Genomic DNA, 16,188 nt, shown 5'->3' on the forward strand with positions numbered 1-16,188 from the left:
AACACAAGGAAGTCAGGCCAGTCTTGTTTTTTTTTTAATGCGGCTAAAACCTTGGATTCTCTTGAAAGGCCATTTATGTACGCAATGCTTCAACATATAAATCTAGGTATATATGTGCCTAAATTGGTGTGCCTATTACATGCTGATTTCATGAGTAGGAAGAAAGGGAATACTACTCTCTACTCTTGGTTCCCAAATGTCAAGGCTAACCAGCAGGGATGATCACTTTCCCCCTTTTTATTTGCCTTTGGCAGTCTAATCTCTCAGTTGTAAAATCAGACAAAATCACCTACACAAGGGGATATCTTTTCAAGACAGGATGAGAATAATCTCCATGTGTGCAGGTGGCATTCTTCTTTTTGTTAAAAATTGTGGCTTAATCTCCTGCCTCTATTGAGGGAAATAGTATATGTTGGTATGATGGGTTTTTCAATCGATTGGAATGAGTCGGAGCTGTTTTCCACTTACTCAACATACATCACAGTCACCCACGGAGTTCCAGCTGAAGTGGAAAGTGTTTCCAATAAATATTTAAGAATCATGATACCCCATTAGAAACAGCTCAGATCCTTGATAACTATGTCCCTGTTTTGGATAAGTTGATACCCCAAGGGGAATGGTGGTAAGTTACCACCGTCTGTTGCTATTTGGATTGCAATAATCAGAATGGTGATACTATCTAATACCCTTTACTTGTTTATAAAGTCTTAAAATGTTTTATTATTTTAAACTCTCAACAGCTTATTGACCAGGCTGTTATGGGCAGGTGGGAAACCTAGGGTGAGATGGGAGACTCTTATCCTACCTTTAGAGATGTGGCTGTTTTGGGGTTCCTGATTTCTAAGCATACCATCTGACTGCCCAGGTGCATTTCATGGTGTACTGGTGGGACCAAGGATCTCACTTATCATATCTTGTGATTGAAGAGATCAAGTGGCAGTGGGTCTCTTGCTCACTATGGGCCTGATTCATAAAAGTAATCTGAGACAAAATCCTAACTTTACGACTTTCGGATTCACAAAAGGCATTTAGGAGTAGTAAAGTAAGGATTCCTAACTTTACTTATCCTAAATGCCTTTTGTGAATACCAAAAGTCATAAAGTTAGGATTTTGTTTCAGTTTCGCATTAGTAAAGTTAGGAATCCTAACTTTACTACTTCTAAATGTCTTTTGTGAATACCAAAAGTCGTAATGTTAGGATTTTGTCTCAAATTACTTTTGTGAATCGGGTCCTATGTTTTGTACCAAGTAGCCTAGACCTCCTATTGATCCCCATACGGTGCACTGTATGTGCTGGGTCTAGTGGACACTGGGCTGCCCATTCCTTGCTATAGTCCCGGTTGGAAAATGTCCCTTTCTGCAGGGTCACTCCCAAACCTTTTGCCTTCCTCCTCCACTCTTTCTGACTTCGTTATTGTTGGCTGGAGGACACTGAGCACTTTACCACTAATAACCAGTGCTAAAGTGCATGTGATCTCTCCTCTTATCATTGCACTATTGGCTCCTACCCTACTGGCATATTTAATTTACTTAAAAGTCCCTACGAAAAGTGTACTACATGTGCCCAGGAACTGTAAATTAAATGCTACTAGTGGTCCTGCAGCACTGCTTCTACCACCCACTTAAGTAGCTCTCTAACCACGGCTCAGGCCTCACATTGCAGAGCCTGTGTGTGCAGTTTACACTGCCACATCAACCTAGCAAGATAAACCTGTTGCCAGGTCCAAACCTTCCCTTTTTATACATATAAGTCACCCATGAGGTAGGTCCTGGACAACCCAGAGTGCAGGCTGCAATGTGTTAAAAAAGGTAGGACATGTACTTTTAACTTATACATCTCCTAATAATGAAAAACTCTCAAATTCGTTTTTCAGCACTGCAAGGCCTATCTTTACTCTAGAATAACATTCTAATTACCTTATAACATTTTATAAGTGTCATTCCTCGTTGTGTTTCCTGTCCAGCTGCGTGTCGTGATCAGCGGCAGTGGCCATGTCTAGGGTCATCCCTATGTGTTATGAGCGTTGTGCTAGTTACGTGTTAGTACATCAACTTTGGAAGGCATAAAGTAATGAGTAGGACAAAGTAAAAATACAGGTAACAGTGAGTCAAACTAGAGTTGCTCTCGACCCCGGGCATAACACTTGTGTGTGCAATTTGTCATCCCAATCATATTGAGGTGAATGTGGATGCATCCCCAGCCTCGTACTCACAGTACCTCCCTATCGTTTGCGCATGGGTTAGCACGCTTCTTCTGATCACTGTTTAGTGCCATTTGTGAGATCGAGTGAGTCTGTGTCTGCTTGGCGCTCGCTCCGCAGGTCATGCAGGATGGTGTCCCAGTTAGCTGTCATGGGAATTCTGTGGAGGCCCAATGTTTCTTATCTATGTAATGCTTCGCTCTCAGCCTTGGAGCATATTTGGAGGGAGCGTTTCCAGGCCAGTGCCTTAGGGGGCTTCCACCTTTTGGTGCTCAATTGTTTCGCTACCAGCACTCCCAGGTCAATGAAATGAGAAGTCACCCTCTGTCGTTTGTGTCTGCGAAAGAGATGTAGTATACATGCCTCCATTGTGAGGGGCACTGAGCAACGGGACAGCGTATCCGCAACTGACTTCCAGTACGTGCTGAGGAGTGGGCAGAGCCACAACATGTGAGCTGACTACGCGGGCAGATGGCGTCTGTGCAGTTAAAATATTTATTAATTTTAGCTGGAGTGAGATACGCTCTCTGCATAATATAATATTGTGTTAGGTGGAAGCGCATGTTGCTGGGGACACAGACAAAGTCTTCCAGTGTAGCAATCCACTCTTTTTCTTTGAAGGGGCAGTGCAGATCTGCTTTCCAGTGTTGTGTCAGAGGGGGTAGTGTCACTGCGGTGTGATGTCAGAGTGAGGCAGCCAAACATTTGGTGAGGTGCTTCCCCCATCTCATGCAATGTAGGTATTGAATGGTCAGGTGCATTTGCGGTTTGTCTATCATGTACCCCCTTTGATTGCTCTGCTGCAAGGAGTGAGCGATGCAGTAAGAATTGGCCTGGGTGTAGTCCATCCTCCTCAATCAGCGTAGCGTATGATGTCAATGTGCCTTTTTTTTACTGATCGCCTATGGTATGGATCTCTTCTCTCTGCCACTGGTGTACCTCAGCTGGCGTGGTGATCGTGTGACTGTGCAGGTGCATGCGGTGTCAACGTCTGCATCACATATAAACTCCTACAGTAACATCGGTGTGTGGTTTTAAGCAACAGGGGTTCTGCCGGCTTCGCTTTAGTATATGGGTGAAATAGTGAGAGCAGTGAAGAAAGTGACCAAGGCGGTGAGATTACAGCTGTGTCAGTTAATTGAAGGTTTGCCATCCATCTGGACACCCGCTGAAGTTGTGCAGCGAAATAGTATTGCTCCATATTAACCCCTTCGACGCTCATGACGAGCCCAGCTCGTCATGGAGTTTCCATTGACTTCAATGGAAATTACATTCAAAGCCATAAAACACCTTAGCATCCAAGTGGTTAAGCACCACCAAGCCACCTAGGTTTGTAGGCAGATGGAGCTTGCTGAGGGCTACACAGTTGCGGGAGCTGCCCCAGAGAAAGTCCCTAATGGAGCCTTCAAGGACACAAAAGAAAGGAGGTGGAATATAAAGGGGCAGGTTAGTAAAGTAGTGTAGGCGTTTCGGCAGGACCACCATTTTAATTAGGGCCATGCATCCCATGACCGACAGTGGGAGGCTTCCCCAAAAGGACATGTGGAAGTGGATAGCCGTCATCGCCGTTCCAAGGTTTATGTCAAGTAGGTCCGCATGTTATCCAGATCTTTGTACTGGGGTGAATGTATGACATTGTTCTGCATTCTGTCCATCAACTATTGTTTTTGAATATATCCTTATCCCCAGATAGCGAAAATTGTCTGTTCGCTATGCTAAGGGGGCTCCATCGAGCGTGGGACACATGGGATCAAAAGGATTTAGACATGATTTCGTCTAATTCACCCTTACCCCTGATAGTGCGGCAAGTCTCCTAATGTTTGGGCCAGTAAGGGGGAAATAGACCATGCTTCTTTATTATATAATAAGAGGTCATCCACGTATAGTGAAATTACGTGCGTGCCATCTCCCAAGGGGATGCCCCATTCTATGCTCTGTGCTCTGATGCTGACACATCACCACTGTTGTGTGGAGAAAATTGCTGCATGACCCCTACTGCATGGGGAAAATTGGCACATCACCTTTGCTGCGGGATCAACACTGACGCATCACTTGGCTGCAACCATGCATCTTTGTTGACTCAACAAGGATTAAGGTACTCTGTTCAGCAGGCCTCAGAGGGTCCCTCTATCCGGCTCTAGCTCACGTCACGGTTGACCTGAGCTTTTGACTTTGCTTAGGTCCAGCGTGATCATATATTCCAAATAAGCACTGATTGCTTCTAAGCACTATTTTACAATTTATTCTTTAAAAATTCATATCTCAAGTTCTACTTATTTGATTTTTATTGTTTTGGCCTTGTTTTATTTATTTAATCAAGTTCTATTTTTCTAATCTGATGTGGAATCCTTTTGCTTGGTATTTTCACTGTTTTGCTGTTTGAAGTTTTGTACAAATACTTTACACATTGCTTCTTAAGTTAAGCCTGACTGCTCTGTGCCAAGCTACCAGAGGGTGAGCACATGTTAATTTAGGGTGCGTTTGGTACTTACCCTGACCAGGATTGTGGCTACTGCTTGGACTGGGTGCATATCTTTGCCAATAAGAAACAGAGGGGCATATTATCAAGAAACAGCGTTAACATTATCGCCGCTTTAGCGTCAGGAAACTGCCGCTAAAGCGGCGATAATGGGCTTGATAATATGCCCTTGTGAATTCCTATAGAAGCCCATGTTCTGATGTGAACATGGGCTTCTATGTCCATTCTCTACGGCGTATTATCAAGTCCCTTATCGCCGCTTTAGCTGCAGAATGGAATCCTTTATTTCCCACCATGCTCGAATTGTCAGTGTCTACATCAGTGCCCACATTTTTTTATTTGAATTTTTAGCGTAGTGTACACATTGGAGGCCAAAACAAGCGCCTTTGATATTTTTAAATACTTCAGGCTTAAATCAGCTGCCGAAAACCACATTCTTGAAATTTCCACAACAGACTCCTGAATACTCTCCTTTGACACAATTACTGTCATCCGACAGCAATGGGAGATTGGTATCCAAATGATACAGTATGTGCATTGCAGCTATGGGACCTTTTCTTTCGTCCTTCTAAGCAACACTGGAAAAAAGAACTGGAGTTGTTAATCGAGGATAAAGAGTTGAAATACTGTTGCTCTCGAGTCAAACAAGAGAGCTGGGGCCTCATTTATGAGAAATGACGCATCGCTGCGTGAAAGCAGCGATGCGTCACTTCTCAGTGCGCACTCCTTGCGACATGATTGATGCGTCATATTTACAGTATGACGCATCATGTCGCAAGGAGTTACAGATACGTCAGTATTTCTGACGTATCTGTAGGCGCAAAAGTCACGCATTGCTGGGGTGTGTCACAAAAGTGACTCAACTCCAGCAATGCGTCCTTTCACATGGGGAAAGTCCCATGTGAAAGGGCTTGCGTCAGTCTTACGCCTGCTGTGAGGCAGGCGCAAGATTTTGACGCAACAGCGTCCTAAAAGTGACGCAGTGAAATCCCATAGATTTCACTGCGTCACTATTACGAGGCTTTTTGCGGGGAAACGCCCCCTCTGCATACATTATACCTGACGCAGGTATAATGTAGCGCAGGGGTTTACAAAGTGACGCATCTGCTTAGATGCGTCACTTTGTAAATAGTGCGCAACAGGAGGCATGCTTTACGTCGCCGATGCATCACAAAAAGTGATGCATCGGAAGCGCAAAACTGACGCAAGGCCTCATAAATGAGGCATATCAACAACAAAAGGTGCCAGAGGGTCTCGAGGAGTGTGCCCACATGAAACAGAAAGCCAACCTTTCCCGGTGAACCACAGTGATACAGCACAGAAGATTCTCAACAGGATGAGGAGAATACCCATCAGTCACCATGTGGATCCGCCCTTCATCATTTGGGATTTTATCCGTACCACCCGTCTGAGGAGCTCGGTGCCACACTGAGAGGTCAACCCGGTGGTAAGGGGGTTCCTCAAAGGAGAATGGCAGTGACAGTGTGGTAGACCACTTGATATTGGTAAGTGGCCCTAGGTGTGGGACTGGGGTGTGCAGTGCTGAAAAAAGTGATAACGTGAAAGAAACCCAAATAGTGTATGTTTAAAATTGGTTTGAATAGGCACTTGAAAAAAGTTTATTCCGTGTCTGCCTAACATACCAAAGTATAAAAACAAATATAACCTAAGGCCTTCTCATAAGGTAGACTGCTCTAGGTTAAAGTAGGTCAACTAGTTTCTGCAATATTGGGACTATAGTTCCCTTGCATTCTTCAGGACCAATCTAAATAAAAACTACTGCACCAAGTGAATTAAAAATAATGAGTGAAAAATGACACCAGGGTAACAGTGCAAGTGCTGATAAGTCACCTGAACGCTCCCGGTGCCTTTACAGTCTGTGTTAATCACTGAGGAGAGAAAAGGTGGGTTAGGTATGGTTAACAGTATTCAGTGGGCTGACCAGAAAGTCCAATTTATGTGGATCAAGCTTTGCATCACATTAACTGTGTTGACATATAGGCAATAAATACTCATATGGCCAGAATTAGAATATTCGGAGAGACAATTTCATAAGCCGAATATATCGTCGTCCTTACCTAGATCTGTAAGGATGACCAGCCTCACCCCACCTGGCAGTGGCTCAGGGGAAAGATGAAGCACCGCTCTATAAAACATGCAAGAAACACGTAAAAAACACAACACACACACCAGGAGTAAAGCACTTCCTCTGAACGATTGCCGACAAGCAGTGGTATCTGTATCTCTACTTCAAGGATCTTTATAGTATCCAACACTCGCGGGGCCAGGGCTGTGTCTAGAGGCTGCTGTCGTTATTTAGAAAAACGCGGCTCTGCGCGTTTAAGGGCAGCGAGCGCGAGGTCTATGCTCAGTTTCAGAGGTAAGTAAAATAAAATCAAGGGAAGAACGCGGGAAAGCGCGTGGAACAGCGACATGCTTCGCCTACCTCTCCGTCGGTACTCCGTGCCGGCGTCCTGGCCGACTGGGGAGGTGACGAGAGGCGGGGTAGCAAAAGTATATAAGCCGCGCTCCTATCGGTCGCCGGGTCACATGGGTTGACTAGCGGACCTATGAGCATCTAGCAGAGTTTAGACGAGCCCTCTCATCTCATTGGCTGAAGCAGCCTGAATTGAAAGCGTACATTGGCCAAACCTGCATAAAGTAGTCATGGTGACGCGGGTCCGTACCCGTTGTAAACACAGCACGGACAGGATCCCGCAAGCAGGGTGAACTCCGAAACGTCATAGCGATCTTTCAAAAGAAGACGAATGAATTAGATTTCAATGACTGTCGCCTCCTAAGGCGGCCAAAGAAGAAATAGACACGATGGTTACTGTGGTTAGTGTTAACCGAAAGTGCGTCAAAGAGATCTTTCAAGAAGACGAATGAATTAGTTTTTAATGACTGTCGCCTCCTAAGGCTTCCAAAGAGGAAATAGACACGAAGGTCACTGTGGTTAATATTAACCAAAAATGCGTCTAGTGAGGCATAATAGAAACATAACGCTACTGTTTTAGGTGGAATAACCTAGACACAGTGATCCATATATATTGCTAGGATCAGTATGATCTGGTCCTGTTTATAGGGACTGCATCCCACGTGGGGTCACGTGGCGATCAGGATGGACAAAATCAGCCACGGGCTGTGGCTCGGCCATTGTGGCTACATTTAAAAGGGACGGAAGAATTCTCATACGTCATTACCAGCCAACAATGCAGGTTGAAACAATGGGGCCCTGCACTATTTTTCTGGGCAGAGTCATAAGGAGGACCAGGGGATGTCATCGTTCAGACCCCCTCTGTGTGTCTTCAATCTCAGCACCCACCTTTGCTCTTTTTTCAGGAGGTACCTTGTTACATCAGCTGTGTGTTTCGGAATAAATGGTTGCTCCAAAATAGTCCATTGGAAATCCGTGGCTGAGTGCTTAGCTTCTAGAAAGTGAGCAGTTAACTTAGTGGCTTGTCTGGCACATCCCCTGGTCCTCCTTATGACTCTGCCCAGAAAATTTGAAAGATCGCTATGACGTTTCGGAGTTCACCCTGCTTGCGGGATCCTGTCCGTGCTGTGTTTACAACGGGTACGGACCCGCGTCACCATGACTACTTTATGCAGGTTTGGCCAATGTACGCTTTCAATTCAGGCTGCTTCAGCCAATGAGATGAGAGGGCTCGTCTAAACTCTGCTAGATGCTCATAGGTCCGCTAGTCAACCCATGTGACCCGGCGACCGATAGGAGCGCGGCTTATATACTTTTGCTACCCCGCCTCTCGTCACCTCCCCAGTCGGCCAGGACGCCGGCACGGAGTACCGACGGAGAGGTAGGCGAAGCATGTCGCTGTTCCACGCGCTTTCCCGCGTTCTTCCCTTGATTTTATTTTACTTACCTCTGAAACTGAGCATAGACCTCGCGCTCGCTGCCCTTAAACGCGCAGAGCCGCGTTTTTCTAAATAACGACAGCAGCCTCTAGACACAGCCCTGGCCCCGCGAGTGTTGGATACTATAAAGATCCTTGAAGTAGAGATACAGATACCACTGCTTGTCGGCAATCGTTCAGAGGAAGTGCTTTACTCCTGGTGTGTGTGTTGTGTTTTTTACGTGTTTCTTGCATGTTTTATAGAGCGGTGCTTCATCTTTCCCCTGAGCCACTGCCAGGTGGGGTGAGGCTGGTCATCCTTACAGATCTAGGTAAGGACGACGATATATTCGGCTTATGAAATTGTCTCTCCGAATATTCTAATTCTGGCCATATGAGTATTTATTGCCTATATGTCAACACAGTTAATGTGATGCAAAGCTTGATCCACATAAATTGGACTTTCTGGTCAGCCCACTGAATACTGTTAACCATACCTAACCCACCTTTTCTCTCCTCAGTGATTAACACAGACTGTAAAGGCACCGGGAGGGTTCAGGTGACTTATCAGCACTTGCACTGTTACCCTGGTGTCATTTTTCACTCATTATTTTTAATTCACTTGGTGCAGTAGTTTTTATTTAGATTGGTCCTGAAGAATGCAAGGGAACTATAGTCCCAATATTGCAGAAACTAGTTGACCTACTTTAACCTAGAGCAGTCTACCTTATGAGAAGGCCTTAGGTTATATTTGTTTTTATACTTTGGTATGTTAGGCAGACACGGAATAAACTTTTTTCAAGTGCCTATTCAAACCAATTTTAAACATACACTATTTGGGTTTCTTTCACGTTATCACTTTTTTCAGCACTGCACACCCCAGTCCCACACCTAGGGCCACTTACCAATATCAAGTGGTCTACCACACTGTCACTGCCATTCTCCTTTGAGGAACCCCCTTACCACCGGGTTGACCTCTCAGTGTGGCACCGAGCTCCTCAGACGGGTGGTACGGATAAAATCCCAAATGATGAAGGGCGGATCCACATGGTGACTGATGGGTATTCTCCTCATCCTGTTGAGAATCTTCTGTGCTGTATCACTGTGGTTCACCGGGAAAGGTTGGCTTTCTGTTTCATGTGGGCACACTCCTCGAGACCCTCTGGTACCTTTTGTTGTTGATATGCCTGTTGGGGATTGTACCCAGAGCAAGGTCTGTAAACTTCCCCTAGGTCCCCCCCTACCGTAGTGTTTTGTTTGTTTCAGTGCAGTTTTTTAACTGCGGACCTTTTTTCTACGACCAATTGTTTTCGTAGTGATAGTTCATCACATCTTCATTTTGAACTTTTTATTGTGACTCTAGAGCACCACACACACCCAGATTACGCATTTTCCTAATTATGGCCGAGAATCCTGGTTTATCGTTTTCGGATGAGGATCTGTTAGCGGTTCTTGCTGAACACCCTGACCTGACGGAGTCTTCCACCTCCGTCGTGAGTCTGAGCGAGGACGAGTGGGGTAAATTACTTGGCCTAAAAAAATCACACACAAGGACAGCCCTCCATGGCACTATTATGGCTCAATATCTGCGCAGTGACTGTGCCCCTACGGGTCTCTTAGTGACAAACGCACCAAGGTTGTTCTTGAGTGATAAAGAATTTTTAAAAAATTGGGCCCTTATCGCGTGGCGATGCACCAGAGATTGGTTGATTTTGATCATCCAAACCTCCAAACGCATAGCTGACACCTTACTCATTGAAATTCAAATTCTTGAATCTAAGATTAAGACGACTATATCTTCCAAAATTTTCAGCAAAAACCTAGATGACTCTAATAAGAACAATAGAGATTTCAGGGAGCACACACTGGCGGTCAAGATGGACAAATTCAGGAAAGATCTCGATAAATTTAAATTTGAGAGAGTATACCCCTATTCAAGCGACACCTATACTCCCCCTGATTCTGGAGCCAATGGTCGCAGAAAGGGATCATCCTATAGTACATCCAGTTCAGGTGACAACACCTCAGGTAGTGACACCAGCAGTGATTTTTCTAACACTAGAGGGCGGGGGCAAGGCAAACGGAATTTCAAAAACAACTGGAAAGGCAACCAGCAACAACAATGGTGGCCACCCAATCCTTGGCACTACGGTAGTATGCCACCTTTCTACCCTCCACAACAACCTGGCCCCTTTCAACAACCTATGGGCCCACCCATGACGAATTTCCCAGGGAACTTCCCCTCCAACAACTTTAACGGGCAGCCTTTTTTAGGGTTTGGCCGGGGCAGATCCCGAGGCAGGAGGAGAGGGAACCCACAGCCTCAGGTCCATTTCAGCCCCCCCCCATCGTCAACAGAAGGGAGGACACTGAGGAGCAACTCGTCCAAGAACAAGGAGGCAGGCCAGAGCAGTGCAGCTCCAGTATAGTCATGAACCTGAGCCAACATATTCTAACCCCAACTGAGGAGGAGGCCCTCAATAAAGGACTGGGCTTCGTGCCGACCCATCAGAATGATGAGTTCGAAACTCGTTTGGAGGTGGCCAGGTTCCTGAGGAAGATTAGACTTCACTTTTTCTTTGCTGGAAAAGAAGCCTCAACACAGGATGATGCTGATACGAATACTGGTTTAAAATGCAAATCAACCTTCACTCCCCCCACTCATCTGATGCCTCCACAGGTGTTAGCCTATGAACAAGCGGTAGAGAAGGAATTGGATGAGCTCTTCAGCACCAAGCACAAGACTTTCCAGAATCTGCCGAAGTCACATCACTTGGCATTGAAATCCCTGACAGATAATAAAGAGTTAACCATAAAGCCAGCGGATAAAGGCGGCTCAATTGTCCTTTTGGACACTGAGGTCTACCGAGCTGAGTGCTTGAGACAATTGAGTACCCGGCATGCCTACACTCCTGTGAATTATGATCCTACTGAAGGCTTGAAACGGGACATCAAAATCATGGTTGAAGAAGCTCTGTCTGAGGGATGGATCACACCAGCCGAAGCGCTTTACTTGTGCACGGAATTCCCTAAAATGCCCTACTTTTATACCTTACCAAAGGTTCATAAAGAGCAACGACCGCCCCCTGGGCGCCCCATTATTTCGGGGATTGGATCAGCCTTGGAACCCCTTTCCACCTTCGTGGACCATTTCCTGAAACCTTTGGTACTGGAGATGCCCACTTATCTCAAGGACACCACTGATTTATTGAGGCTACTACCTGATATTGAATTCGACACAGAGAGGGACCTCTTAGTGTCTTTTGATGTGGAGGCATTATATACCTCCATCCCTCAGGATGAGACATTGGAAGTAGTGTACCAACTTTTAGAATCCAGGGAATTGGACAGCATCACTCCCGTTGGATTCATAATGGCCTGTGCCACCATGGCCATGAAACAGAACTTCTTCCAATTTGAAGAACAGGTGTACTTACAAACATCGGGGACCAGCATGGGGAGCGTTTATGCCCCCAGCCTGGCTAACCTATATGTTCATTCATTTGAACAGAGTCACGTGTTGACTAATGAGAATCCTTTCGTCGATAACCTAATGACCTGGAAAAGGTATATCGACGACATTTTTGTGGTGTGGAGAGGGTCTAGTGCGAGTTGCCTTGAATTTCTTGAATGGTTGAATGGAAGAAACAACTATCTTAAATTCACCATTGAAATCGGGCACCACCAACTAGCGTTCCTAGATTTATTGATCTCTGCTGGCCCAGAAGGACTACGTTCAGAGCTCTACAGGAAACCCACTGCCAGGAACTCTTTGCTGCTATTTAATAGCAATCATCCAAAAGCATTAAGAGAGAGTCTACCCTTCAGCCAATTTTTACGTGTCCAGAGGAACTGCTCCACAACAACAGCCTTCAAACAACATGCAAAGGACTTAAGTATGCAACTGGTGGCACGGAAATACCCCCCGAAACTTGTGAAGAGGTCTTTGAAAAGGGCGATGAATAATAATCGTGAGGCCTTGTTGGAACCTAGACCTCCGAAGCCCGAGTTAGAACGCCTCACTTTTGTCCAGACTTTTGGGAGTCTTTCTAACAACATTCAAAGCTTGGTTAAGAAACACTGGCCTATCTTAAACTCTGGAAGCCTAACACTCGCTCGTCCTCTGGTGTCTTTTAAGAGAGGCCCAAATCTTAGAGACAGACTAGTACACACGAGGCCACTTGAAGAACCACCAAGGCCGGTAGGGTCACTTTGGAACCTTCCACCCGTCCAGGGACATCATCCCTGCGGGAATTGCCAGGCTTGTGCACAAACTAGTAAGTCACAGGAGATAGACATTGGCACAGTCAGACCGTGGAAACAAATCAAATTCACGAGTTGCAGCAGTGATCATGTGATCTACTTGATTACTTGTCCATGTGGCTACAGGTATGTGGGCATGACTACCCGTAAGGTCCGCATACGCATATCTGAACACAAAAGCACCATCAGGTGTGCCAGACAAGCCACTAAGTTAACTGCTCACTTTCTAGAAGCTAAGCACTCAGCCACGGATTTCCAATGGACTATTTTGGAGCAACCATTTATTCCGAAACACACAGCTGATGTAACAAGGTACCTCCTGAAAAAAGAGCAAAGGTGGGTGCTGAGATTGAAGACACACAGAGGGGGTCTGAACGATGACATCCCCTGGTCCTCCTTATGACTCTGCCCAGAAAAATAGTGCAGGGCCCCATTGTTTCAACCTGCATTGTTGGCTGGTAATGACGTATGAGAATTCTTCCGTCCCTTTTAAATGTAGCCACAATGGCCGAGCCACAGCCCGTGGCTGATTTTGTCCATCCTGATCGCCACGTGACCCCACGTGGGATGCAGTCCCTATAAACAGGACCAGATCATACTGATCCTAGCAATATATATGGATCACTGTGTCTAGGTTATTCCACCTAAAACAGTAGCGTTATGTTTCTATTATGCCTCACTAGACGCATTTTTGGTTAATATTAACCACAGTGACCTTCGTGTCTATTTCCTCTTTGGAAGCCTTAGGAGGCGACAGTCATTAAAAACTAATTCATTCGTCTTCTTGAAAGATCTCTTTGACGCACTTTCGGTTAACACTAACCACAGTAACCATCGTGTCTATTTCTTCTTTGGCCGCCTTAGGAGGCGACAGTCATTGAAATCTAATTCATTCGTCTTCTTTTGAAAGATCGCTATGACGTTTCGGAGTTCACCCTGCTTGCGGGATCCTGTCCGTGCTGTGTTTACAACGGGTACGGACCCGCGTCACCATGACTACTTTATGCAGGTTTGGCCAATGTACGCTTTCAATTCAGGCTGCTTCAGCCAATGAGATGAGAGGGCTCGTCTAAACTCTGCTAGATGCTCATAGGTCCGCTAGTCAACCCATGTGACCCGGCGACCGATAGGAGCGCGGCTTATATACTTTTGCTACCCCGCCTCTCGTCACCTCCCCAGTCGGCCAGGACGCCGGCACGGAGTACCGACGGAGAGGTAGGCGAAGCATGTCGCTGTTCCACGCGCTTTCCCGCGTTCTTCCCTTGATTTTATTTTACTTACCTCTGAAACTGAGCATAGACCTCGCGCTCGCTGCCCTTAAACGCGCAGAGCCGCGTTTTTCTAAATAACGACAGCAGCCTCTAGACACAGCCCTGGCCCCGCGAGTGTTGGATACTATAAAGATCCTTGAAGTAGAGATACAGATACCACTGCTTGTCGGCAATCGTTCAGAGGAAGTGCTTTACTCCTGGTGTGTGTGTTGTGTTTTTTACGTGTTTCTTGCATGTTTTATAGAGCGGTGCTTCATCTTTCCCCTGAGCCACTGCCAGGTGGGGTGAGGCTGGTCATCCTTACAGATCTAGGTAAGGACGACGATATATTCGGCTTATGAAATTGTCTCTCCGAATATTCTAATTCTGGCCATATGAGTATTTATTGCCTATATGTCAACACAGTTAATGTGATGCAAAGCTTGATCCACATAAATTGGACTTTCTGGTCAGCCCACTGAATACTGTTAACCATACCTAACCCACCTTTTCTCTCCTCAGTGATTAACACAGACTGTAAAGGCACCGGGAGCGTTCAGGTGACTTATCAGCACTTGCACTGTTACCCTGGTGTCATTTTTCACTCATTATTTTTAATTCACTTGGTGCAGTAGTTTTTATTTAGATTGGTCCTGAAGAATGCAAGGGAACTATAGTCCCAATATTGCAGAAACTAGTTGACCTACTTTAACCTAGAGCAGTCTACCTTATGAGAAGGCCTTAGGTTATATTTGTTTTTATACTTTGGTATGTTAGGCAGACACGGAATAAACTTTTTTCAAGTGCCTATTCAAACCAATTTTAAACATACACTATTTGGGTTTCTTTCACGTTATCACTTTTTTCAGCACTGCACACCCCAGTCCCACACCTAGGGCCACTTACCAATATCAAGTGGTCTACCACACTGTCACTGCCATTCTCCTTTGAGGAACCCCCTTACCACCGGGTTGACCTCTCAGTGTGGCACCGAGCTCCTCAGACGGGTGGTACGGATAAAATCCCAAATGATGAAGGGCGGATCCACATGGTGACTGATGGGTATTCTCCTCATCCTGTTGAGAATCTTCTGTGCTGTATCACTGTGGTTCACCGGGAAAGGTTGGCTTTCTGTTTCATGTGGGCACACTCCTCGAGACCCTCTGGTACCTTTTGTTGTTGATATGCCTGTTGGGGATTGTACCCAGAGCAAGGTCTGTAAACTTCCCCTAGGTCCCCCCCTACCGTAGTGTTTTGTTTGTCTCATAAATGAGGCCCCATGACTCTTGTGCATGTTTTTGTTTACCAGTGAAATTGTTACGCTACTTCTTGTCATGTAAAGCGCTCTGATACCCACTTGGGTGTCATGTCCGCGCTATACAAAGCTTTATAAATAAATGAACTATAAACACAAACTCCTCCATTTTAAAATTATGAATAGAATGTAATACTCTCCAGTCTCTATGAATGAATGCGACAATAGAATCAGTACCCACTGTCAACGCTGCCCTTGTGTGAGTGCGGCCTTTTCACATGTTGCCTTGACTTGCCCTTCAAACATCTCCTTTTGTAAAAAGATGTGGAAAACTATCAAAGATATCGCAGACTGTGTGATGGCTTTTATGCGTGTCCCTGCTCTGCTGGGCTACGGGGCTGGCGACTCTACGTCGGCTAGAAGGGTTACAGCCATGCTGCCTCATTTGGCCAGGCCTAAAGAAGACTCTCTGGTTAAAAGGCTCCCTACCCAAAGTATAAAGAATGGCTGTGGGACGCAGCTTACTGTAATGATTCGCTATTTTCTTAGCCACTCAGCAACCATTGCAATGTAGATCAAGGGACTTTTCGGGCCTATTGTGAAGTTACAGGCACAATCATTCTCATAGATGTCTGGTAATATTATTACAGACTGTGTGTACTTTTATGATGGTATATTATGGGCTGTGCATTTGTTCTGTATGCAGGGATATTACAATATCTGAAATGCACAAGGTGTTATTCTTAGCATAATCTTGCTGCACATTCCATACCGCCCGATCTCCTCTCTGATGAGCTAGAGCCCCTGATTAATAGGATTAATAGGACCCCTAGGTATGCTAATTTGTTTTGCTGTGCTTGTCTCAATCGTGTCTCTTTCAGTTCCT

The 16,188-nt window shown here is 45.6% G+C and overlaps 1 protein-coding gene across 1 annotated transcript in view; it reads left to right on the forward strand.

The window, feature by feature from the left end:
- NT5E (5'-nucleotidase ecto) overlaps positions 1–16,188 on the forward strand; it is a 649,764-nt gene that overhangs the window by 331,500 nt on the left and 302,076 nt on the right. The window lies entirely within an intron of this gene.

This window comes from Lissotriton helveticus, chromosome 6 (genome assembly GCF_964261635.1).
Source record: "Lissotriton helveticus chromosome 6, aLisHel1.1, whole genome shotgun sequence".
Lineage (NCBI taxonomy): Eukaryota > Metazoa > Chordata > Amphibia > Caudata > Salamandridae > Lissotriton > Lissotriton helveticus.